Source organism: Perognathus longimembris, chromosome 10 (assembly GCF_023159225.1).
Source record: "Perognathus longimembris pacificus isolate PPM17 chromosome 10, ASM2315922v1, whole genome shotgun sequence".
Lineage (NCBI taxonomy): Eukaryota > Metazoa > Chordata > Mammalia > Rodentia > Heteromyidae > Perognathus > Perognathus longimembris.
The window spans coordinates 37,064,119-37,088,403 of record NC_063170.1 but is presented as its reverse complement, the minus strand read 5'-3'; the positions used below and the strand labels follow the sequence as shown (position 1 = coordinate 37,088,403).

At 42.2% G+C, this 24,285-nt stretch overlaps 1 protein-coding gene across 2 annotated transcripts in view; it reads right to left on the bottom strand.

Moving 5' to 3' along the window:
• Positions 1–21,730, bottom strand: part of Sfmbt1 (Scm like with four mbt domains 1) — a 128,147-nt gene extending 106,417 nt beyond the window's left edge. Inside the window, exon 1 of one of the 2 annotated variants that reach the window (XM_048355836.1) lies at positions 21,160–21,730. The gene's annotated coding sequence lies outside the window, so the exon portion shown is untranslated. Of the gene's footprint in view, positions 1–20,680; positions 20,900–21,159 lie in introns of those variants that run through there. The other variant, XM_048355835.1, reaches the window with a different exon arrangement.
• Positions 21,731–24,285: the final 2,555 nt, after the last annotated feature.

Genomic DNA, 24,285 nt, shown 5'->3' with positions numbered 1-24,285 from the left:
TCACTCAAGTCTGATATAAATAAGCAACAGGATAAACAAGCAAAACATATAGTATGCAAGGAAAGTACAAAGGAGAAAAAAAAGAAAGATATGAAATGTTAGGGTTAAAACTTCAGATACCCAAGCCACTGAGGTAATTTCTAGGACAAGATCCCAAGTGAGGGATCTAATCATGTACTCATCTACAGAAAGTATCTTCTAGCAAGAGGGAATGGTAAGTGCAAGAGCCCTAAGGAAGGAGTACTCTGAGCAAACTAGAGAACAGAAGGAGTCCTGGGGGTCAGCAGGAAAAACAGGCCATGAGAGCCTTGTATTAAAGAAGTTTTAACAGCACTAGATTCTGACATCATCTGACTTACCTTAACAGGGTTCAATTATAACAGAAGTCTGTAGGGGTCAAGGGTAGAAGAGAAACAACTAGGAGGTACATTCTATAACCCAGATAAAACAGAATGGTAGCTGAGACCAAAGCAGTAGAGTAAAACTGCTGAGCAAATTCTGAATGTATTCTACCTAGTCCTTAGAAATTGGTTGTTAAATTTCACATGGTAGAAATTTCTATGGGACTCATACTAGGTGAGCATATAATGAGTTTAACCAAAGAAACAGGGAATGAACAGAAGCAATGGTTCACATCTCTAATCTCAACTACTAAGGAAGTAAAGTTTAGGAGAATTGTGGTTCAAAGCCTGCTGAGGCAGGAAGTTAGCAGCAAGACTCCATCTCAGTAAGCCAGGCATAGTATTACTAGCCTGTTAGGCCAGCTAAGCATAGAGCACAGGTAGTTCAATGGTGGTCCAAGGCAGGCCTGGACAAACCATGAGACCTTACCAAAAAGTATAACTGTAGCAAAAAAAAAAAAGGGCCGAGGGTATGGTTCATATGGTAGACTGCCTGCCTAGCAAATGTGAAGCCCTGAGTTCAAACCCCAGTATCAACAACAACAAAAAAAAAAAAAAAAAGGAGAAGGAACAGAGACTGTAGGCTTAAGTGATGCAAAATTTGGCTAACAAACACAAGGCCTCTTGTTTAGAGGGGAAGCATACCCATAAGTTATTAAATTGATCAAATTAAAGATGAAATATTCCACCTTAGTTGTATTTACATGAGGAAAAATTTAAAAACATTTCTTCTAAAACCTACTACTCCACCAAAATTTTCTAACAGGTGAACATGAACTAAAATTTTTAGCCCCTTTCCTACTATTCTATAAAATCAGCTTCATTTCAACACTTAATAAGAATATTATATGAGAGAAGGAAGATTCATAAGAGCACAGAACTGTAAGTCAAAATAGCAAATGGCTTTCTCCCTCAGCAATTAAAGAGCAAATAACCAATTTTAAAAGCCAGAGCCCATTTAGATATACTTTAATTCTTGCCAACCTGCCAATTCATAGCCAGTTAGCAGTTTACCTCCTTCCTGCAACTCACAGCTGCTCACTCCACTACTAGTCAAGTGGCTGTGAAGCTGACTACCACGTTCTGGGATGAGTAACCCAAAGATCACTGCCATTCTACTCCAAGAGGTGGCAGGAACCTCACCAATGCTAAATTTTAAAAAGAAATAGTACTAAAGACAAAGGCTTGGAAACTGATTTTAAAAGGAAATATTCAAAAGCTCCAGTAAAACCTAAAATATTTTAGTCTATTAAGAAATTTCTAGCAGGGCACTGGTGGCTCACACCTGTAATCTAGCTACTAAGGAGGCTGAGATCTGAGGATTGTGGTTTGAAGGCAGCCCCAGCAAGAAAGTCTGTGAGATTCTTACCTCCAATTAATCACCAGAAAACTGAAAGTAGAGCTGTGACTCAAAGTGGTAGAGCACTAGCCTTGAGCAAAAGAGCTCAAGGATAGAGCTCAGAACCTTGACTAACACCCAACCACCACTCAAAAAAGAAATTTCTATACTAAGAATATAAACCACTTAACTCTCAGGTCTTTCCCCACACACATATCAGTACTGGAGAAATGAGCCCAGGGCCTTTGGCATGCTAAGCAAGCACTATACCACTTTAGCTAAGTCCCCAGTCCTTGTTTCTCAAAACAGTACTCCTCAAAGATGTGAGCCCATTTCCAAATCTCTGTCAAAAGCATTTTTCATTGTGGATATTTTGTACCTTTCAGACAGTACTTAAAAATCAAGCTTTTCTCTCTTTTTTTTGTCTTGCCTGGGGCCAGTCTTAGACCACAATCTACCACCTCCACCTTCCTTGAAGCTAGAATTACAGGTATGTGACATCATGCTCAGCTTATTTTATAATTCCAGTACTATAAAGCTTCCTAAGGACACAAAACTTACTTTACATTCCTTAAACCCCTGGTACCAGTGCTTCAAATCACAGGTATGTTTTCAAATCATGGAACCTCTTGATTCACCAATTAGAAAAAAAAAATCCATTTTTCTAACACAGCAGCAGCATTCCTTCTTCAAGCAGTATTGTTATTTTCACAAAAGAAATAAGTTCTGTGCTAGCCATCTGCCCCAGAGGTCTGTAGTTTTAGTATGCACACTGCCACTACCATTCTCTAAAAGAATGGATGAAAGAGGGCTGATTTTTGGCTCATGCCATAATTCTAGCTAATCAGGAGGCAAGACTGAGGATCAGTTTAAAGCCAGCCGAGGCAGGAAAGTCCATGAGACTTTTCTCCAATAGGTTTTTTTTTGTTTTGTTTTTGCCAGTCCTGGGGCTTGGACTCAGGGCCTGAGCACTGTCCCTGGCTTCTTTTTGCTCAAGGCTACCACTCTGCCACTTGAACCACAGCGCCACTTCTAGCCGTTTTCTGTATATATGGTGCTGGGGAATTGAACCCAGGGCCTCATGTATAGGAGACAAGCACTCTTTGCCACTAGGCCAAATCCCCAGCCCGACTTTTCTCCAATAAACCAGCTGAAAGTAGATCTGTGACTCAAGTAACCAAGTGCTAGCCTTGAGCAAAAGAAGCTCAGGGAGTGCCCTGAGGCCCTAAGTTCAATCCCCAGGACCAATACATACACAAAAAAAGAATGAGTGAAAATAATCATGAAGGCACTAAAGCAGAAGTCCCTATGATTTTGTTAGATATCATCAATAGACAATTTACCTGATCTTCAGGCCTCTTGAAATACTGTAAAGTGAAAGTATGCTCCAAGCCACCATTTCTTTCCCCTGTTCTTTAAACATTGGATGGTCTAATTTGTAAGGTTGCCCTATTGTTTATCAAGCTTTTCATAGTATAAAGAACTTGACTAGGGGGCTGGGAATATGGCCTAGTGGCAAGAGTGCTTGCCTCGTATACATGAGGCCCTGGGTTTGATTCCTCAGCACCACATATACAGAAAATGGCCAGAAGTGGAGCTGTGGCTCAAGTGGCAGAGTGCTAGCCTTGAGCAAAAAAGAAGCCCTGAGTTCACGGCCTAGGACTGGCCAAAAAAAAAAAAAAAAAGAACTTGACTAACCCTAATTGTTGATTTCTACAATTCATCTTCCTGGATCACCTTGGAACTCCATAAAACTTTGACAACTAGTATAAGACTTGTCTCTTTGCCACAAGTTCAGTTCTCTAAGTCACATCCTTTTGCCTAACTTCATGGGGTAAAACTATTTCCTCAAGAACAAAATAAGTGACAGGAAAGGCTCCAGCAAAGCAAACATATTTTAATCAAGAAAGTACCATCTAGCATTCAGCAGCTGGGAACCCTCACATGGAAGGAAAAGAAGTAGAGCTACTGAAGGGACTGCCTGCCCCATGCTGGTTAAGTATATACCATTCTCATCTAGCTACAACAGTCATGGGCTAAGAGTATACAAGCATAGGGGAAAAGCTGAATACAACATCAAAGATTGTTACATAATACCACTAAGGTTCAGATCTCTAATGTCTCCCTAAAGCCCATATAGTTAAAGACCTAGTTCCTTAGTCTGTGGCATTACTAGGAATTTATGGAACTATTAAGATGTGAGACCTAGTCAAGTATCTAGATAAGGCAATAGGCCAATAGGAATATACCCTTAAAGAGGACTATGAGACCCAAGCCTTTTCTTTCTCTCTGCTTCCTGGCCTCCATGAGGTGAGCAACTTACTCAACCACAACTCTCTCCATTAGGTACTATCTTGACACAGGAGCTAAGCATTCATGGACTAAAGCACTAAACCAAAATAAGCTTTGCCTTTTTATAAGCTTATTATCTCAACTATTTGTTACAGTAACATACAGCTAACAAACAGTTTTTAAGAAAGCATTTTAAAGGAAATGACAGTAGACAGGCAGTATCAAAGGAGTATGAATACATGCTGAGGGATATTCTAAAATTCCTTGAATAAAGGATCATAATTAAGAAGTTAAACTATTAAGATGTATAACACCACAGAATACCTTAAGACCCAAATTCAGTTTCTTCAGAAATTCTGCACCAAAACAGGAACATCATATTTAAAATTTCTTAACAACACAAATTTAAAAAGTCAACTTTTTATAGACAAAAGTCTACAGAAACATCCAGATGTTAGCCAATTAAAATGCAAAGCAAATTAGCTTATAGCACTCAACACAGCAGTCTAACAATTTGAGATGCTTCAGTTTCCCAAGAGTAAGCTAAGGATTCAGCCTAAAACACTTCTTCAGCAATATAGGGGCAGGAGGGTGAGCAGAGCTGGGAAAATGAAAGGCCTTTACCTACAATTTCTCTTACTCTATTGTACCCAGTTCCTCTACCTTTTCATCTCAGTGAGTATGTAGTGGCTATAGAACAGCCTATCTTCGTAAAAACACGATGAACTCAGAATAAAACACTGTCAATCTTAAAGTGATGTCATGCCTGGCTCAAAAAGGCTCATTTATTTCCTTACATTTTTGTTTTGTTTGAAAGTACTAGAGTTTAAACTGAGGCAATTGTGCTTCCTAGTACTCTGCCACTTAAGACACATCTCCAGCCTATATGGTTTTCTTTACTTTTCCAATAGCATCTTGCATTTATGCCCAGGCTGGCCTGGACTGCAATTCTCCTATTCATACTTTCCATATAGCTCCGATAACAGGCATATAGTACCACACCCAATATTTTATTGACTAAAATGTCTCATGAACTTCCTGTCTCTAACTCCAAGTAGCTAGGATTATCAGCCAATACTACCCCAATGTTTTTCTTAATCCAAGCAAAATCAGTTATCCTTTTCTTTTTAAACAGCCCTAGGATTGAACCCATGGTCTAGAACATGCTAGGCAAGTACTCTACCTCTTGAACCATATCCTAGCCCTTTCCTATTTTGGTTTTGGAGTTTTTGTTTTGTTCTTTGAAAATAGGGTCTCGGGGCTGGGAATATGGCCTAGTGGCAAGAGAGCTCACCTTGTATACATGAAGCCCTGGGTTCAATTCTCCAGCACCACATATCTAGAAAATGGCCAGAAGTGGCGCTGTGGCTCAAGTGGCAGAGTGCTAGCCTTGAGCAAAAAGGAAGCCAGGGACAGTGCTCAGGCCCTGAGTCCAAGCCCCAGGACTGGCCAAAAAAAAAATTGAAAATAGGGTCTCACTAAACTTTGCCTGAGCTGGCCTCAAACTTGTAGTTCTCCTGCCTTTACCTCCTGAGTAGCTAGGATTATAAGTATACATCCCCGTGGTTGGCCCTCAGTTACTTAATATTAATTTACAATACTATTCGCAGTAGAAAAAGCCTGGAATTAACTTAAAAACCGTACAAATAATCAACTAAGTTCTGGTGCATCCATACAATGAACAGTCACTAAGGGAATAAGGAAATTATGTATACTTGGATGGTTTTAAGGTATTTTAAATAAAAAAACAATGTGTAAAACAATGTATAAAATACACTACTTGAGAAATTTTAACATATATGGAAAATATATGGATTTTTACTATATAGAATGTATATTTATACAAATACAATACTTCTGTAAAATACAAAAGAAACTGGAAATAATAATGATCAGTAAAAAGAAGCAACTTTTCTTTCACAATTCAAAAACAACATTTTATTATATACCTGTCTCTCAGCTTAAATATCTTTTTGTGCTGGTATTAGGACTTGAACTCAAGGCCTCATGCTCTTGCTTATTAGCTTTTACAAAAAGTTCAAAGCTGGAGCTCTACCAGTTAAGTTACAACTCCACTTCTGGATTTTTGTTAATGGGGGATAACAGTCTCTTTGTTTGCCCAGGAGGCAATTAACCCTAAATCCTCAGATCTTAGCCTCCTGAGTAGCTAGGATTCCAGACATGAGCCACCAGCACCCAGCTTTAAATACTTTTTTTAAAGAGGAAGATTTATGCCTATGACTATTATTTTAAAAGAAGGCAATAGAAGAAAAAATAATGTCTGTTAATAACAATCTTCCTAAACTATAGCCAGGCACTTATAAAAGTTCTCTCATGAGATTAAATCTCCTAGAGATGACATTCTAGCTATCTTAGTTTAAGTGCACACTATGTTCACACAATGACAAAGCTGTCTGACAACATATTTCTTAGAACATGTCCTTTTATGACCATATTTCTAAAGTCTGTGTAGCACAACTTGAATTCAATAAAATAGGTGGATGAAGGGATTGGAAGTATGAAGAAACCTCCTTCTACTCACCTTCTTTATAACTACAGTAACTTAGTTTCTTTCTGTAGTACAAGGAAGGAAGGAAGGGAGGAAGAGAGAGAGGGAGGGAGGGAGGGAGGGAAGGAGGGAGGAGAGAGAGGAGAGAGAGGAAGAAAGAAAGTTCCACTTGCTTTTGAACAAAGAATATTCCTTTTTTTTTCTTGTCAGTCATAGGGCTTGAACTCAGGGACTGGGCACTGTCCCTGAGCTCTTCTGCTCAAGGCTAGTGCTCTACCACTTTGAGCCACAGCTCCACTTCCAGTTTTTCTGCTAGAATATTATAGACTTTCCTGCCTGGGCTAGCTTTGATCCTCAGATCTCAGCCTCCTGAATAGCTAGGATTACAGGTGTGAGCCACCAGCACCTGGTTGAATGTTCTAACATTTTTTTAATTTTATTTCTTTTTTTTGTGTGTGTGTATGTGGTACCAGGAATCGGACCCAGGGCATCATGCATGCTAGGCAAGCACTACACCACTAAGCCACATTCCCAGGCCCAAATACTCTAATTTTTAGGTGATTGTTATAAGCAAAGTTTAAAACATTCAAACACATTAATCAGCAGCTAAAGTCCAACTACATCTCATGTTAATATGAGATGTTAATTTTATTTTTATGAGTAAACACTTTTACTTATTATTTTGTCTCCAACTAACACAAACTCTAGAATTTTTAAAGTTTCCTAAATTTCCTAAACTCATCCTAGCCAATAATCTTTTCAGTGAAAAATTAAGGGGCTCTTCCCTTATAGCTTCAAAATCTCCCAAAACTTATCCAAGATGGATGGGGGAAGGGAAGAACACAGGCAAAGTTTATGGCTGTGGGACCTGTTCCACCCCTGTATTTGCCTCCCCTGGGTCCACGGATCCTCATCCAGATAGAACCATTAGCATCCCCAAAGAAAGCACAGGTTCACCGAAACAGTGGAGAAACAAGTAGATCCAACATATTTGCTCCTGAAGCTTAGCCTTTGGCTCCTACACCTGCAAGTAACAGGCTCTCATAAGCCAATGGGACAATTCCAGCACAGTAACCTCATCCTATGCCCACACAGCACCAGACCATGGATTGCCTCTTTATGATCTCTATAACAAAAAGTAAAGCAAATGACTGGCACTAAATGTCCTTCAATTTGACTTTACTGATGCAAACGTATGTAACAAACATCTAAAGATATAAAGTTACCAGAGAAAAAGTGTTGTTATGAAGTTCTATGACTTTAGAAAAAGAAGCTGAAGAAAGGAATTTTTTAGCCTTTTAAAAATTATCTTACATTAGTTACACAGAGGAAGATTTCAAGGATACATTTCCACAAGTATACATTCTAATTAATCTCAATCCCTTTATCACTCACTCTCCCTCCCTCACCCAAGGAAAAAACTTTTGCTAAACTAAAATGTTAATCAAAATAGATACTGCACACTGGATATGGTGGCACATGTCTATAATCCCAGTGTAATCCCAGCATACCAGAAGTTGAGGCAGGAGGATCCCAAATTGAAGGACAGCCTTAGTTCTAAAGAAAAAAGTTGGGAAGACAGGGAAGAAAAGAGAGGGAGGGAGAGGCATGAGTGAAGGAAGCAAAGAAGATGCTATAAACAGTAAAATATGATAAAATGCTTGCTTCTTGTCTTAAAAAATATCTGAATATTCAGAACTTTACTATAACACTAAAACTTTCCAGGGTTAAAAAGGAAATGAGAATCAACTGGAATTAATAAAATTACTCAGATTCATTTTAACCCAGTCAGAATAGCAATCATCAAGAAAACAACAAATGCTGGTGAGTAGGGGCAAGAGAGTTTTACATATTGTAGGTAGGAATATAAAATAGTGCTGCTACCATGGAAATCAGTATTGAGGATCCTCACACAAACCTAAAAATAGAACTTCCATATGATCCTGCTGTACCAGCCCTAAGCATATATCCAAAGGAATGTAAGTATGCACACAACAGAAATACCTACACACCCATGTTTATAGCAGCACTAGCCACAATAGCTAAACTTTGGAATCAGACTAAGCACCAATCAACTGAATAAGGATGTGTCATATGTACATAATGTACTCAGCCATACATAAAAATAAAACTGTGTTCTTTTCAGGAAAATGGATGGAACAGAAAATTATCTTGTTAAGTAAAGTAAGCCAGGCTGAGAAAGACATCTATTCCATGTTGTCTCTACTATACAGAACCTAGACTTAAAAAAAAAAAGAATGACAGAGGGAAAACAGGAGGACTTTGGAGATGGAAAACATAGGAGGGGGAATTAACAAGGGGAAGATGGACAGTAAATATGTTCGACAAACTTCATGCACATGTATGATTACAGAATAACAAAACCCATTAAAATGCTCTATAAAGGGAATAGGAAATAAGAAAAAGTAATGAGGGGATGAATATGATCAAAGTACTTTATATCCATGTATGGAAATAATACAACAAAGCCCCTTTGTATAATTAATATAAACTTATAAAAAGAGAAAAAAAGTAATTATAATAAACTGGAAACAGCAGAGACTTATGTTAATTTTAAAAGGAACCTCAGCCACTTTGGAAAGTTTCAGCACACACCGAGTTTCACTTTCTAAAGTGGCTTTTCTTTTCTCTGGCAAGATCTATGTTCAGCACTAATTTTATGTTCATTGATGAAAATTTCAAGGTGGGAATATGGCTTAGCGGTAGACTGATTGCCTCGCATGCATGAAGCCCTGGGTTTGATTCCTCAGCACCACATAAACAGAAAAGGCTGGAAGTGGGGATGTGGCTCAAGTGGTAGAGTGCTAGACTTGAAGAAAAAGGAAGCCAGGGACAGTGCTTAGGCCCTAAATCCAAGCCCCAGGACTGGCAAAAAAAAGAAAAAAGAAAAATACAAATTTCCATTCTAACCAAACCATATACAGAAAACACAGATTTTTCCAGGACAGACAAAAACTGAAATGATACTTCACTTGTGAAATATTCACTAAGTTCCCCAGGCAACGCTCAATATCATTACCTTGGTCCAAATTCTTTATTCTGTACTACATTTGCCACCACCAATGCCATACATAAGATCCCAATAGCTTACCTTCTAACAGAGTTTAAATCGAAGGCTACTTTATTTCTATAAGTTAAACTTTTGTCTCTTCAAGAGACTGATTTCAGCTTCTTTAAATGCATACTCATAGGTGGGATTGTTAGATCATATGGCAGTTCTGATTTTTAACGACTTACATCATGTTTTCCACAATCAATTTACAAGTTTACATAGAGTTCACCTTCCTCCATATTTTTACTAAAACTTGTTTTGTATTTTTGATAAAGCCATTTTGGCAGATAGGAGATATCTCAGTGTGTGTGTGTGTGTGTGTGTGTGTGTGTGTGTGTGTGAGAGAGAGAGAGAGAGAGAGAGAGAGAGAGAGAGAGACTGAGAGACTGAAAGACTGAAAGACAGAGAGACAGTATGTGTTGGACCTGGGGCTTGAACTCAGGGCCTGGGTGCTGTCCCTGAGCTTTTTATGCTCAATGCTAGTGCTCTCCCACTTGGGCCACAGCTCTACTCCTGGCTTTGGGGCAGTTAATTAGAAATAAAAGTCTCACAGACGTTCCTGCCTAGGCTGGCTTTGAACCTTGATTCTCAGATCTCAGTTTCCTGAGTATCTAGGGTTACAGACATGAGCCACCAGCATCCAGCTAATCTTGGGATTTTTTTTTATTTGCATTTCTCTGATGATTAGTGATTTTAAACACTTTTTCATATACTTCTTGGCTATATATCTTTTTTGGGAAAATGTCTATCCAAGTCTTTTGCCCATTTTTTAGTTAGGTTATTTGGTGGTGGTGTTTGCTGAATTGTGTGACTTCTTTATTTTGCAATATCAACTCCTTATCATATTTATGGTTAACAAGTATATCTTCTATAGTGTGGTTGGCCTTTCATTTTGTAGTTGAGTCTTTTAGGTTTATATTTTGATTTTATAGTTGATTATTTTAGCTTATATATAGTCCAACTGGCTTATCTTTCTTTTTTCTTTTCTTTTTTTAATTTAATTTAATTTTTTTTGGTAGTGCTGGGGTTTGAACTCAGCTTCATGCTAGGAAAAAAGAAAAATACAAATTTCCTACCAGGCACTGGTGGCTCATGCCAATAATCCTAGCTACTCGGGAGCTGAGATCTGAGGATTATGGTTCAAAGCCAGCCCTGGCAAGGAAAGTCCATGAGACTCTTCTCTCCAATAGAAGTGGAGCTGTGGCTCAAAGTGGTAGAGTGCTTACCTTGAGCAAAAGAGCTCAGAGACAGTGCCTAGGCCCTAAGTTCAAGCCCCACTACCGATCTAAAACATTTTTTTCCTAAGAAAAAGCAATAGAAAAGAACTAGGGTAAAGAAAAAAATGGCATTCAAACATGCAGAATGCCCTGAGGTAGTACTGATAATAACTCCACACAGGGAAGGCTGTCCTAGGAGGCAGCTGCCAGTCTTCATTCAGAGAAGAGCATAGCCCTAGGATACCCAGCTGGCAGGACAGGATGGGAGCCCTTCACTCCTCCATCATCAGGAAAGAATCTTAGTGATTTTAGATACTAGGCTTCCTAGGATAATTTCATTTGACCAGTGTTCTATATCCTAGACATCTGAAAACCAAAAGGTCTATTCTCAAGTCAGAGATTGGTAATTCAGGAAGTTCCTGGGGCTGAGAATGTAGCTTAGCAGTAGAGTGCTTGCCTTGCATGCATGAAGTCCTGGGTTTGATTCCTCAGCACCACATACACAGAAAAATCTGGAAGTGGTGCTGTGGCTCAAAGGTAGAGTGCTAGCCTTCAGCAAAAAGAAGCCAGGGAAAGTACTCAGGCCCTGAGTCCCAAGCCCCAGAACTTGCAAAAAAAAAAAAAAAAAAAAAAGTTCCTAAGTTTATAACAAAGCTTCTGGGGGCACAACAAACACCATCACTAAGGATTAATGTAAAGGGAGAGTGAGATTTCATTTTGGAAAGGTGTATTCTGAGGTATCAAGGAGGTCTCTAACGGAGAGGTCTGACAAGCCCAAGATGCATGAGCTGAAGCTTAGCAGAAAGCATTCAAAGGTCCCAGGGTCTGAGCAAAGTCTAAATGTAGATGACTTAATTGAGAAAGACATAAAGAAACAAGGAAAGGGGGCTGGGGATATAGCCTAGTGGCAAGAGTGCCTGCCTCGGATACACGAGGCCCTAGGTTCGATTCCCCAGCACCACATATACAGAAAACGGCCAGAAGCGGCGCTGTGGCTCAAGTGGCAGAGTGCTAGCCTTGAGCGGGAAGAAGCCAGGGACAGTGCTCAGGCCCTGAGTCCAAGACCCAGGACTGGCCAAAAAAAAAAAAAAAAAGAAACAAGGAAAGGTCTGAAAAGGTCATAGAGAAGTCAAAGAGAAAGGAGGATCTGCCTCAACACAGGGCAATCTGGAGCTATCAAGGGCCAGTCCAGAATGTGGGTCTTGAGGTCTGCATCTAGAAGCAGAGAAAGGCATTGGCTGGGTCTTGGGAGTGGTTTACAGAGCAGAGGCCACAGAAAAACAAGAGAGTAAGTGTAAAAGGTTCTAGTTAGCAAAAGGAAAGCTCAAACAACAGGTTCAGTTCTGAAGAGGCTAGAACTCTGGGAGAAGGCGGATTACTAATGAGGACAGAGATAAGGCCCAGGGAAGCCTCCCAAGGGGGCAGTATAGAAAGAGTTTTATACCAGAACCTAAGATTGTGAAAAACTTAAGACAGTAGACTCTTCTGGGAAAAACTCTCAAAGTTAATAGGAAGCTGAAATGGGGTAAAAATTAATGGTTAGGGAAAGAAATGGTGGACAGTATCTTCAGAAACAAGAGTTTGGAGCTCTCTTCCTCCAGCACCTGCTGCAGAGAAGGGAGACTCCTCAGAAGAGGTAGCCAGAAGAGCATGGCCAGCCATTAGTGAGGTCTGGCAATCAGAATCACATCAAGTTTTTCTCAGTTCACCCAGAAGCCTCTGTGTGTGCTTTTACAGAAAAACTGGATGCAGACAAAAAGCCTTGGAGCAGATCAAAGTCTGCTTCCATTTGCATACAAGTTACTTGGTTTGCTTTTGTTTTTTGGTGCCAGTCCTGGGGCTTGAACTTAGCAGAGGTGCTGTCCCTGAGCATTTTTGCTCAAAGCTAGTACTCTACTACTTGAGCCACAGCCCTATTTCTCATTTTTAATTTTTTTAATTTTTGGTAGTTAATTGGAGATGAGAGTCTCAGACTTTCCTGTTCGGGCTGGCTTTGAACCGGCAGCATGAGTTTTGATTATTTTTGAGACAGGGTGTCACTTTATGCTCAGGTTTTGAGGGGGGAGTAGGCATAAGTTAAGACTTGAACTCCAGGCTTCATGCTTGCCAGACCATTGTTCTACCACTGAGCCAAGGCTCTAGCCTAGTGTTACTTGTATTAATGATAACATATAAACAATGTACTTTAAGTATAAATATATAAGCTCCTGATTGAGGTATGGTAAACAAATCTTTAAAAGGAAAAAAAATGAAGGTAATAAATATTAATTACATTAAGAGGCAATGGGTTGTTCAGATGTTTTCTGTTTGGGTTGTTTTGTTGTCATGGAGCTTGAAGTTGGGGCCTAGGCTCTGTCCCTGAGCTTCTTTTGCTCAAGGCTAGCACTCTACCACTTTGAGCCACAGCACCACTTCTGGTTTTCTGGTAGCTAAAGGGGTGGGGGGCGGGGAGAGGAGGGGAGAGATCCTCTCAGCAACTTGGCTACATAAACCATTTCCTCACATCTTCCTCAGTCTGGCTTTAGTGTCTTCTACCTCCCTGACACTGCTCTTATTCGGGATGAGGGCCCTCCCACAATACACCTGTACACACTGTAAACTGCAGCTCCTCCAAACATATTTTCCTCTCCTCTATACTGGGACTCTACTCTCTAGATTGTCTTTCTTTGTCATAGCCAATACTTAAGCTTCTTTTCTGCCTGCTCCACAATAACACAAATCCTAATTAGAATTGCACAAGTTTTGGTGCTGAATTCTCTTTTTTTTCCTCACCCATACTCATTTGACATTACCCATACTCATTTGACATTCTCTTGGTTTTTGGTCTATTTGGGAGCTTTTGTTTTGCTTCTTTGGGCAGTGCTGAGGTTTGAATTTGGAGCTTTCCACTTGCTAGGTGGCTACACTTTCAGACCATTTGACATTCTCTTTCTAAGTGATGTCATACAAAATCATGGCTATAAATATTAACAGGGTAGCAACTTCTACCCTGGGTTCCAAACTGATGATCAGCTACTCATTTGGAATCTCTATCTTAATGCTACATAAGCAATCAAAACTGAACTTTATTTTTTTTTTTTTGGTTGGTTGTGGGCTTTAACTGTGGGCCTGGGCACTGTCTCTGAGTTCTTCAGCTCAAGGCTAGTGCTCTATCCCTTGAGCCAGAGCACCACTTCCAGTTTTCTGGTGGTTAATTGGAGATAAGAGTCTCATGGACTTTCCTACCCAGACTAGCTTTGAACCATGATCCTCAGATCTCAGCCTCCTGAGTAGCTAGGATTACAAGCGTGAACCACTGGCACCCAGCCAGAAGTTTTAATGTAAAATATAATGACCACCTCTGGCCCATTCTGCTTCAGTGATAAAAATGAAAACCAAAGAGACGCTATATTCCTGGATAGATTTTGTTTAAAAGAAGGAAGGAAAGAAAGGAAAGGAAAGGAAAGGAAAGGAAAGGAAAGGAAAGGAAAGATTTCTCTTTGAATTTACTTAGAAATTCAAATTCACTTTTTTAATATCAGAAACTGAGTCCAGTCTATAAACTGGATTTTCAAAATACTTCACTATAACCTACAAGTATCAGTGATACTACTACTTTCCTAGCAGACAGCATCTTACCAAAAAAAAAAACGGATACTTTCAGACAAGCTTTAGCAACTCTAAGAAGCAACTAGCCATTCTGACTTCAATATCTGAGCAGTAACTACAAGAACAACAAAATTAGGCTTCATGACAAAGACACCCTTGCCACAAAGGGAGAATGATTAAAAGACATTCTAAGTCCCTGCTCCCCCATTCTGCCATGCCACATCACACAGCATCAAGAACATTCATCCCATATTTACTAGACAAACACAGACATTAAAAAATAGTCAAAGGAAACAATAAAACAGAAAAACTTACACTTCTTTAGCCATTATTAAAGTACATAACTGTTCATTTCCTATGATCCTTATAACTGATGTTTATATTTAATGAAACTACAATGAAGAGTTAATTCTGTGGCATCATTTATTTGTAAGTATTTCTAAATACTGGTGTTCTTTTAATACAAAATAAGAGTGCAAGGTGGCATAGCCTTGACTAATCAGAACTGCTGGAGATGAGTAATCATGCCCTTCCTATATCTGAAGGCTGATATACACATTTGAACTTCCTTTTGTATTGGGGCTTGAACTCTGAACCTTAAGATCTTGCTCAGCTCTTTCACTCAGGATGGAGCTCTACCAGTTGGCCCTTGCTCCTTCCAGCCTTTTGCTATCAACTAGAGATAGAGTGTCTTGAATTTGTCTGCCTGGGTTAGTTTTGAACCATAATTTTTAGACCTCAGGTTCCTGGGCAGCTAGGATTACAGGTATGAGTTCAAGCCTGGCTTGCTTTTACTCAGGAACAATGAATATCAGCGATGACACAGAAAGATAAGTTCCTAAGATTCACAAGTTCTGCCCCTAAACAGGAGACCTCAGCCTCTAGTAACCCTTGCTTTTACAGTTTGTCTTCTACTCTGTTTCACATTCTTCATCATATTGCTTTAGTTCTGATACCCAAGTATGCCTAAACTACATCTAAAGAAAAGGTAGTTAGGGACTGGGAATATGGCCTAGTGGTAGAGCACTTGCCTCATATACATGAAGCCCTAGGTTCGACTCCTCAGCACCACATATATAGAAGAAGCCAGAAGTGGTGCTGTGGCTCAAGGGGTAGAGTGCTAGCCTTGAGCCAAAAGAAGCCAGGGACAGTGCTTAGGCCCTGAGTTCAAGCCCCAGGACTGGCAAAAAGAAAGAAAAAGAAAAAGGGGAAAAGTGGCTAGCTCTCATGGCTCTGCTCAGAGCCTTCAGTGCTCTCCAAGGGAGATAAACCAACTCTAGTGTACAAGATTTTATGATTTCAATTACACCTGCTGTGGAAATCTTTCTTTAAAAAAATTACTTCCAAGCTAGGCACCAGTGGCTCATGCCTATAAATCCTAGCTAGGATCATGGTTCAAAGCCAGTCCAGGCAACAAAGTCTGTGGGAGTCTTATCTCCTAGTTTAAACATGAATTTACAGCACCTGACTAAATTCTTCCTATTCTAATCATTTTTAATCACTTAAGGAATGGTAAGAATCCTATAAAAAACCCTACTCCCTACAGTCTAATGGTTCAAAATCTCCCAGGTATCCAAAATCCCCAGACACTCTCATCCAATTTAACAACTATGTATATAAAGAAACACTGTTATTCAAATAGAAAACACCTTATTTAGTTAAGGCTTTTCACTGAAAGAAAATACCCTGACCTAACAAAGCTGTACCATTAACTGGTTACACATTCTTTTATTTTCATTTAAATTATTCTAAAATATTGGTTGTCAACCAAACAATGCCACAAAAGAACATTTGGGTAAATAAGGTATGTGTGTGTATGTGTACACACATGTGTGTGCATGTACATACTGGTCCTAGGGCTTGAACTGAGCTTTTTCTGCTCAAAGCTAGCGCTCTGTACCACAGCTCTGTAGCCACAGCTCTACTTTTGGGGGAGTGGGTGTTAACTGGAAATAAGAGTCTCAAAGACTTTTCTGCCCAGGCTGGCTGTGAACCACAATCCTAGGACTACAAGCATGAGCCTCTGGCACCCACCAAGAATTTTTTTGTGTATACTAGTCCTGGGGCTTGAACTCAGGATTAGACACTGACCCTGAGCTTTTTATAAGTGTTCTACCACTTGAGCCACAGTTTCACTTCTGGCTTTATTTTCTGGTGATTAATTGGAGATCAAGAGTCTTGAGCCACAGCTCCACTTCTTGCTTTAAAAAAAAAAATGGTAGTTTATTAGAGGTAAGTCTCATGAGCTTTCCTACCCAGGCTGGCTAGGAACCATGATCTTCAGATCTCAGCCTCATGAGTAGTAGGATACCACCACCCCCTGGCTTGAGCAGCTTTTAACAATTTTTAAATTAAACAGTCCTGATCACAAAAAGCCAAGAAATCTAGAAACAATTTCTAAATAAATAAATAAATATGTGTCACAACAACTAAGTCATCAAATACTCACTTGGCTAAAGAGGCCTTGAGAGAAGTAACCAAATACAGCTTAGTTGTATCTTTTAACAGCTTAGCTGAGAAAAAGAATTACTCAGTGAAATTACTTCACAAAGAAAAACTTCTGAACATGTGTACAGACTGTTACCCCACACATCCCAGACACAAGCCTGAGACCATCCTACTTTTCCATCTCACACAGATGTTCTTGCAGGAAAAAAACACAGGCTTTTGTTAGATAGTAACAAAGTAAAAATTCGCTTACAACATCTAATTCCTCTCCTTAGGCAGTAAAAACAGCACACAAAATACACACACACACGAAAACAAAATGATGCAGTATTTGCTGCCAGGAGGTAATATAAACTCATCTTCTTAAATAGTCATAAATAATTTCAAAAAGAAAAAAAAGTCACATCTGACATAATTTTTAATTACCTTTTGCCTTTGCTTTCATGTTTTTTATGATTTGGTAAACCAGGTGCATATCTTCCACATATAAATAAAGCAATTATGCTGTTATTTAAAAGGTCAGTAAAGCTTTATACACACATTCTTAATTCACTGAACTTAAAAAAAATCAATTCTCATTCAATTTCCTCAGCAAATCCTAAGCTTTAAGGAACAGATTTGTTTACTGATAAACTCTGACTTGTTAGGAAAGTTTGAGATTCATCCTTTAAATCTACTCTCCACAATATATCCAAAATGGATGGTAAGAAAATAATGCCAGCACTGTGAACATAAGGACTCTAAAACCACAGATCCAAACACACAAAGTACTACCTCAGCTCAAAAATAGCCTGACTTGGGCTGGGGATATGGCCTAGTGGCAAGAGTGCCTGCCTCATATATATGAGGCCCTGGGCTCGATTCCCCAGCACCACATATACAGAAAATGGCCAGAAGTGGCGCTGTGGCTCAAGTGGCAGAGTGCTAGCCTTGAGCAAAAAGAAGCCAGGGACAGTGCTCAGGCCCTGAGTCCAAGCCCCAGGACTGGCAAAAAAAAAAAAAAAAAAAAAATAGCCTGACTATAAAATCAATCATAATATTAAGTTATCTAGATAATAAAAGGCCGTAGAATCATTATAAAGCAAAGGACAATAGCTAAAAAGGCTACAATAACTCCAAGCTTATATATCTGCTGTTCTTCAACTTTGTTACTTAACATTGTTCCCCCTTTTTCATGACAGTTCTGAGGCTTGAATTCAAGGCCAGGCACTGTCCCTGAGCTTTTTTTTTGCTCAAGGCTAGTACTCTACCACTTAAGCCACAGCTCCACTTGCAGCTTTTTGGTGGTTAGTTGGAGATAAGACCCTTGAATTTCCCATGAAAGTTGGCTTTGAACCACAGTCCTCATCTCAGCCTCCTGAGTAGCTAGAATTACAGGCATGAGCCATAGACACCTGGCTAATATTGTTTCCTTTTCATCTCCTACAAGGTCCTGTGATACTAAAGTCAGAATACTGGTCACCTTAGGAAGGGAAAAATGTGCTTTCTGAGTGGGGTTATTTATATATGTGAAATATCACTAAACTTTACTATTAAGATCTTACCATAAATTATACCTTAACTTAAAAATATCTTCTCTTGGGCTGGGGATATAGCCTAGTGGCAAGAGTGCCTGCCTCGGATGCACGAGGCCCTAGGTTCAATTCCCCAGCACCACATATACAGAAAACGGCCAGAAGCGGCGCTGTGGCTCAAGTGGCAGAGTGCTAGCCTTGAGCGGGAAGAAGCCAGGGACAGTGCTCAGGCCCTGAGTCCAAGGCCCAGGACTGGCCAAAAAAAAAAAAAAAAAAAAAAATCTTCTCTTAAACACACTTATATATATGGGGGGGAGGAGTACCAGTAGTGGGGATTTAATTCAGGATGTCATGCTCACTTGGGTCTCGACTCTCACTCAAAGCTGGCACTAAACCTGAGCCACACCTCCACTTTCCAATATTCTTAAATGTCTTTGTTCAAATGTATTACATAAAATGTTCCTGGATAGTGCCACCAAGATTATTTTAATTGAATTTCTTTAAAGATGCATATGTAACATACAGCATAAGGAACCCACCAAGCACTGTTTGGAAAATGAGGGAGAGGTGGAGGGAGAGAGGAAAGCAACGGGAATACGGTGGAGGTGAATTTGTTCAAAGCACACCGCCTCTATGTTAATATCACAATGAAATCCTCTCATAGTACAAATGTTAAAAAACAAAACGATGCATTTTGCGAGCATCTTTCAAAACATTTTTTAATCCTTCATTTCAAGAAGTCAAATTTTGAACCAAAGGCATGCAGAAAGATTATCTCAATTTGAGATTCTCAATTTAACAATCAAATCTACATCAATGGGTACCCACTGCTCAATGACAGCCTAGTAACAAGTGTTTCCTGACTTAAGGCCACTCCTGTTTCCACCAGATTGTTACTTTCCTGGTACTGCAAACAAAGGTGAACTCTCAATCTCCTTTGGGCTTAGAAGGGTTCAACATTCTGCCACCAGTTAACTGGCCCCAAAGTGTAAGCATGAAGACACATCGTTGTCTTCAAACCTATCACAACAGTAAGATTACACAATAGTAAGGTCATAGTCTCACGATTGGGCATTTTTCTAGATGCAGTAAAGTACATCTTTTAAAGGTGGCTCAAGAAAAGCCACAGAGATGCTGGCTAAATCTATCACATTTTCTTTCAAATCTCTTTGATGGCAACTTAGATCTCAAAAACATTTCTGCTAAGGAAGTCTGAGGAAACAACCCTTGGGGGCCATTCACCCCACTGTTTTGTGTGACCCGCTGGAACAGTGCTCACCAAGCAAACGCCCCTTAGGTGGCCAGAGCGTCCAGCTCCATTCTTGCGCACAGCAGGACCCGTAGGTGACCTAGGCCGACGACTTAGTTTTAGACCCCATGCGAGAAGCTAACGTCTTAGGAAAAACTTAACACGGGTACATCCTTTCCGCGGGAATTTATTTCTGCTCGTGAAAGGCATTTCCACTCCGCGAAGAGCAGGCCTCGCTCCCCACCACTCGCCTTCCTGCCGTCTCCTCTTTTTCAGAGACCAAAACCAGACTTCAAGAACCAAAATCCAAACGGTCACGGACCTGCCCAGTGGCTCGAGAGCCGGGGCCAGGTCCGCTCTGAGGCCGGGCATCCGCGCGCTGGAAGCCGCAGCCGGGGAGGCCCGCTCACTCCACAACAGCGGCCGAAGCAACCGGTTGCGGCGGCCTCTAGACGCTCCGCCACTGCGCAGCGGCCGCCCGGGCCCTCCGAAGTTGCCACCCGGCGCCCGGGCTGCGCGCCCAACCGAGCTGCGGGTTCGCGCCCCGCCCGGAGCGAGCCCGGGGGGCGGGTCCGCGGGGGCTCGGCGGGCGGGAGCGCGGCGTGCGCGCGGGGAGGAGCGCGCGGCGGGCCCAGCGCGCCGAGGAACTTGGGCGCCCGCCGCTGCCTCCGCCCGGGCACTTTTCCTTTCACGCGCCTCCCGGGGGCTGGAGCGCGCCGCCCGCCCCGGGCCGGCGGCCACCGTCGCCGCTCGATGCGGCGGCGAGGTGCCCAAGCGCGTCCCTGCAGCCCTGCCGGCCGGCGCGCGGGGCCGCGCGCGAGCGCCGCGCTCCCCCCGATCTCGCCCCCGCCCCCAACGTGCCGCCGCCGCCCGTTGGCGCCTCAGCCCGCGCGCCCGCTGCCCCCCGGCTCCCGGCGATTTTCCGTTGGCAAAGTTACGGAGCCGCTTCGAGGGGGGGCGCCGCGCGGTCTCTCGCCCCGGCGCCGGCGCCGCCGCCGCCCCTTCAGGCCGCCGCGCGGGAAGGCCCAGCCGGCCGCCCCGCTTTTTTACCTGCCGGGAGTTTTCGCGCGCGCGCTCGCTCGCTCGCTCTCTCTTTTCCCCCCTTCTCGCGCTCCTTTTCTTTCTTTCTTTTCTTCTTTTCACTCGCTGGCGCGGGTGCTTTTTCCGCCCTCGCCGCTCGCGCTCGCCGGCTCGCGCCCTTCTTCCTGCTGGGCTCGGCGGAGCGGGGCGGCCGGCAGCTCTCCCCGCCCCCCTCCACCCGCGCTCCGGCGGAGGCGGCGGCGGCGGCGGCGCTCCGCGCTCCGACTCATTCCAATATGGCACAGGCGCAGGGCGCATGCGCCCGCGCCCCCCCCCCCAGCTCCGCGGTCCTCCCGGCAGCCTGCGCCCCTCGCGCCACGCGTGGCGCCCCCCCGGCCCCACCTCTCCGCGTCCCCGGCCGGGCCGGGGCAGCGCAGGAGGCGAGGCGTCAGCGAATCGGAGACTGCGAGTCCAGTGCCATCCCCGCTTCTCTGGTCCCCAAGCCGTACCTCGCCGAGAAAACCCCGGGGGCGGTGGTGAAGGTTTCAAACGGGGGCCTCGGGTCCCCGACGGCGCCCTGGCCTCGTGTGGACCTGCCGTGGCGTGGAGGCACGCTCTCTGGAGACCTCTTGCCGATCCTGGTCCTGCTCTGACTCGGGGAAGGCCCTGGGCTTCTGGTCTGAGCGGCGGGGAAGCCAGCGGAGTCCCCGAGGCCGGTCCTGACGTCCCGGCCGCCCGGGCGCAGCGCAGGGCTGGAGCCCGCACGTGACCCCCTGGGGCTACATGGCATCAGCGAGAAGAGGGCAGGACAGTGGCCAGATCCCAGATGGGCACGTGCTGCTGTCCAAAGAGGCTGCGCCCTCCGGCCTGCCTCACGTCGGGGATCTGCTGCGTGCCGAGACCTAAAGAGACACCCATGGGTCCTCTGTCCGCGAAGTCCAACTCGGGGCCCTTTATGGGCACGAGATGCCTTCAGTCTTCCTAGGGTGACGCCTCCTCTATCTGGGTGTTCCTGCACCAAGGTTCCTCCGAAGGCCGGCAGGAAGATTCGGAGCCCGGCTAGAAGGGGAAACGCACGCTGGAAGTTGACTCCAAGACAGCCCCTCCGTCTGAGAAGCCCATGGGCACCTTTCCTGAGCTCATCCCTTCCCTCGCAAGCGCAGGCGCCCGTGGGACAGGATCACCAAGCGCGCGCGCGCGCGCGCACACACGCACGCACACACACACACACACACACACACACACACACACGTGCGCCAAATTCCCTGGCCGGTGAGTGCCCAGCAAGGTGGTCTATCAGAGAAGAGGCATGTCCACCAGAAAGTCTAGGAAACCGACACTGTGCCATCTTTCCCTGATTTCCACCCTGGAAAGCACCCCACTTTACAGACCAATTTGCTCTTAAATCATGCTACAGTCTGGATTTGAATCCAATTTTTTTTTGTAAGCACCACTAAAAAGACAATATGATAGCAACCGATGGGAAGAAAAATGTTAAAGTATACGTTATTGTTACACAATATCACTTCTCAGGCATGAGTCAGTCCAAATAGATACATATTTTTACACTGTTGCAGCCACACGTTTCCTTTCATTTGCTACTTTGACTTTAAATTTTTCTTTTGTTTGCATAACCAGTTGAAGTTGTGCAAGTATCTTGATCATTCACTTAGATTCTTAATATGATATACTTTGTTTCTTTGTGATTGTTTGGTGATATATCCTTGAGTTTTGCACTGGGATGATTTTTTGAGAGTGGAAAAGCTTCCAGGCTATGAATGACAAGTGATTTTGCCTTCAATGCCAGATGACTTCCCCAAAGAGGTTCCCAGTCATCCCACCACCTTCAAGAAACACATGTAGGTAGTTCTGTGCACATTCCTAAGCAATAAGTGACACCTTTCCTCCCCTACATTATTAATATCTGCTAATAAAGCTTACCTTACTTGGCATTTTTTAGATGACTGAACATTCAAACACAAATGATCTTCCATGCATTTACTGTCACTATTCCCCTCCAATAAATGATCCATTCATCTGTTGAGGACTTGAACCTCTTCTAACTTTGAACAATTTTTTCCATTACTTAATGATGGCTAAAGTGAGCATTCTTCCATCCATCTGATAGCCTATTTTCTGCTCATTTGTACAGTTTGATCTCATATTTAACTATTTGATGACTGTCAGCCTCAGTTTTGTTTTGCTTTATTTTGGAGTAAAATGTGAATTTAATTCACTGCCTCTGTCACCAATTGCTATTTCTTATGCAGTAACCACTTACTAAATAATTCTTCCCTTACTCTTTATTTATGCTAGGCTTTTGATTTGGGTTGGTATATGTCTGAATTCTCCATTTCCTTCCATAGACCTTGGTTTGAGCAAATACTATGTGGCTATTAATATTGGTCTTTTGAAATAGCTTCTGACATCTTACAAGGCTAAATTCCCACTCTTGAGGTCTTCATTTTTCAAAATATCACTTGTTCTCTTCACTGGATTATGTGTCCATGCACATTCCAAGATAATTACTCACATAATAATTAAGAGCATTGGCTTTGAGGAGAGACCATCTATCCTGGTCCAGCACTTAGCAGCCTTGTGAAATTGGCAAGTTACTTACCTCCTTAGGCCTTATAGTCTATATAATGGGAATAAAAGTAACATATGCCTCACAAGCTCAATGTCTGGCATTTAATAAGTGTTTAGTAAATGTCTTATTAAGTACCTATTGTTAATTATATTTTTAGTTCCAAAAATATGCTGAGGATAGTACAAAGTTACATTCATCTAGGAACTAATTTTTTATAATTATTATTGTTTGAGAGGTGATATACAGTGGGGTTACATTTATATATGTCAGGTAATAAGTACATTTCCTTCCTTTTGCATAGTTTCATCTGTTCCCTCATTCTCTCCCATTCCCTCCCTCCCGTCTCCACCCACAAATGGGTGGAGACCTTCACTGTCCAGTGCAGCCAGGGAGCTCCACTACTGCACTTTTTCACCAGTTTTCCACTGATTCCACCTTCCCTCAGATATGTACATGTACACACCATATATGAGGTAAAGAATACAGAGTCATCAGAAAATGAAAAAACAAATTGAGAAGGTCCTTTGGTTCCTTATCTTTGGAGTTCATTTCAGTAGTATATTATTCTATATACATATGAAGAGGTGCTTGAGTATTACAACTAGGTGATTTTCTCCTAAGACTCTCCTCTTTTGGTCTCACTGTATGTGAGTGTTTAGAATCCTGTATAATTTGTCATGTCCCATTGAATTTAAATTGCTGCATATCAGAACATGCGCCATTTGTCTCTCTGATCTTGACTTACCATACTTAACATGATTTTAGTTCCATCCATTTCCTTGCCAATGACATTATCTTATTCTATTTATAATGGCTGTGTAAAATTCCATTGTATATAGGTACCACATTTTTTGTATGCATTCATCTATTGTAGGGCATCTGGGCTGTTTCCATATCTTGGCTATTGTGAATAGTGCAGCAATGAACATGGGTGTGCAGGTGTCTATGTCATATCCTGATTCATGATGCTCCGGGTAGATGCCTAGAAGCGGTATGGTTGGGTTGTAGCTACCGGTAGGTCTATGGGGTTTTTTTTGTTTTGTTT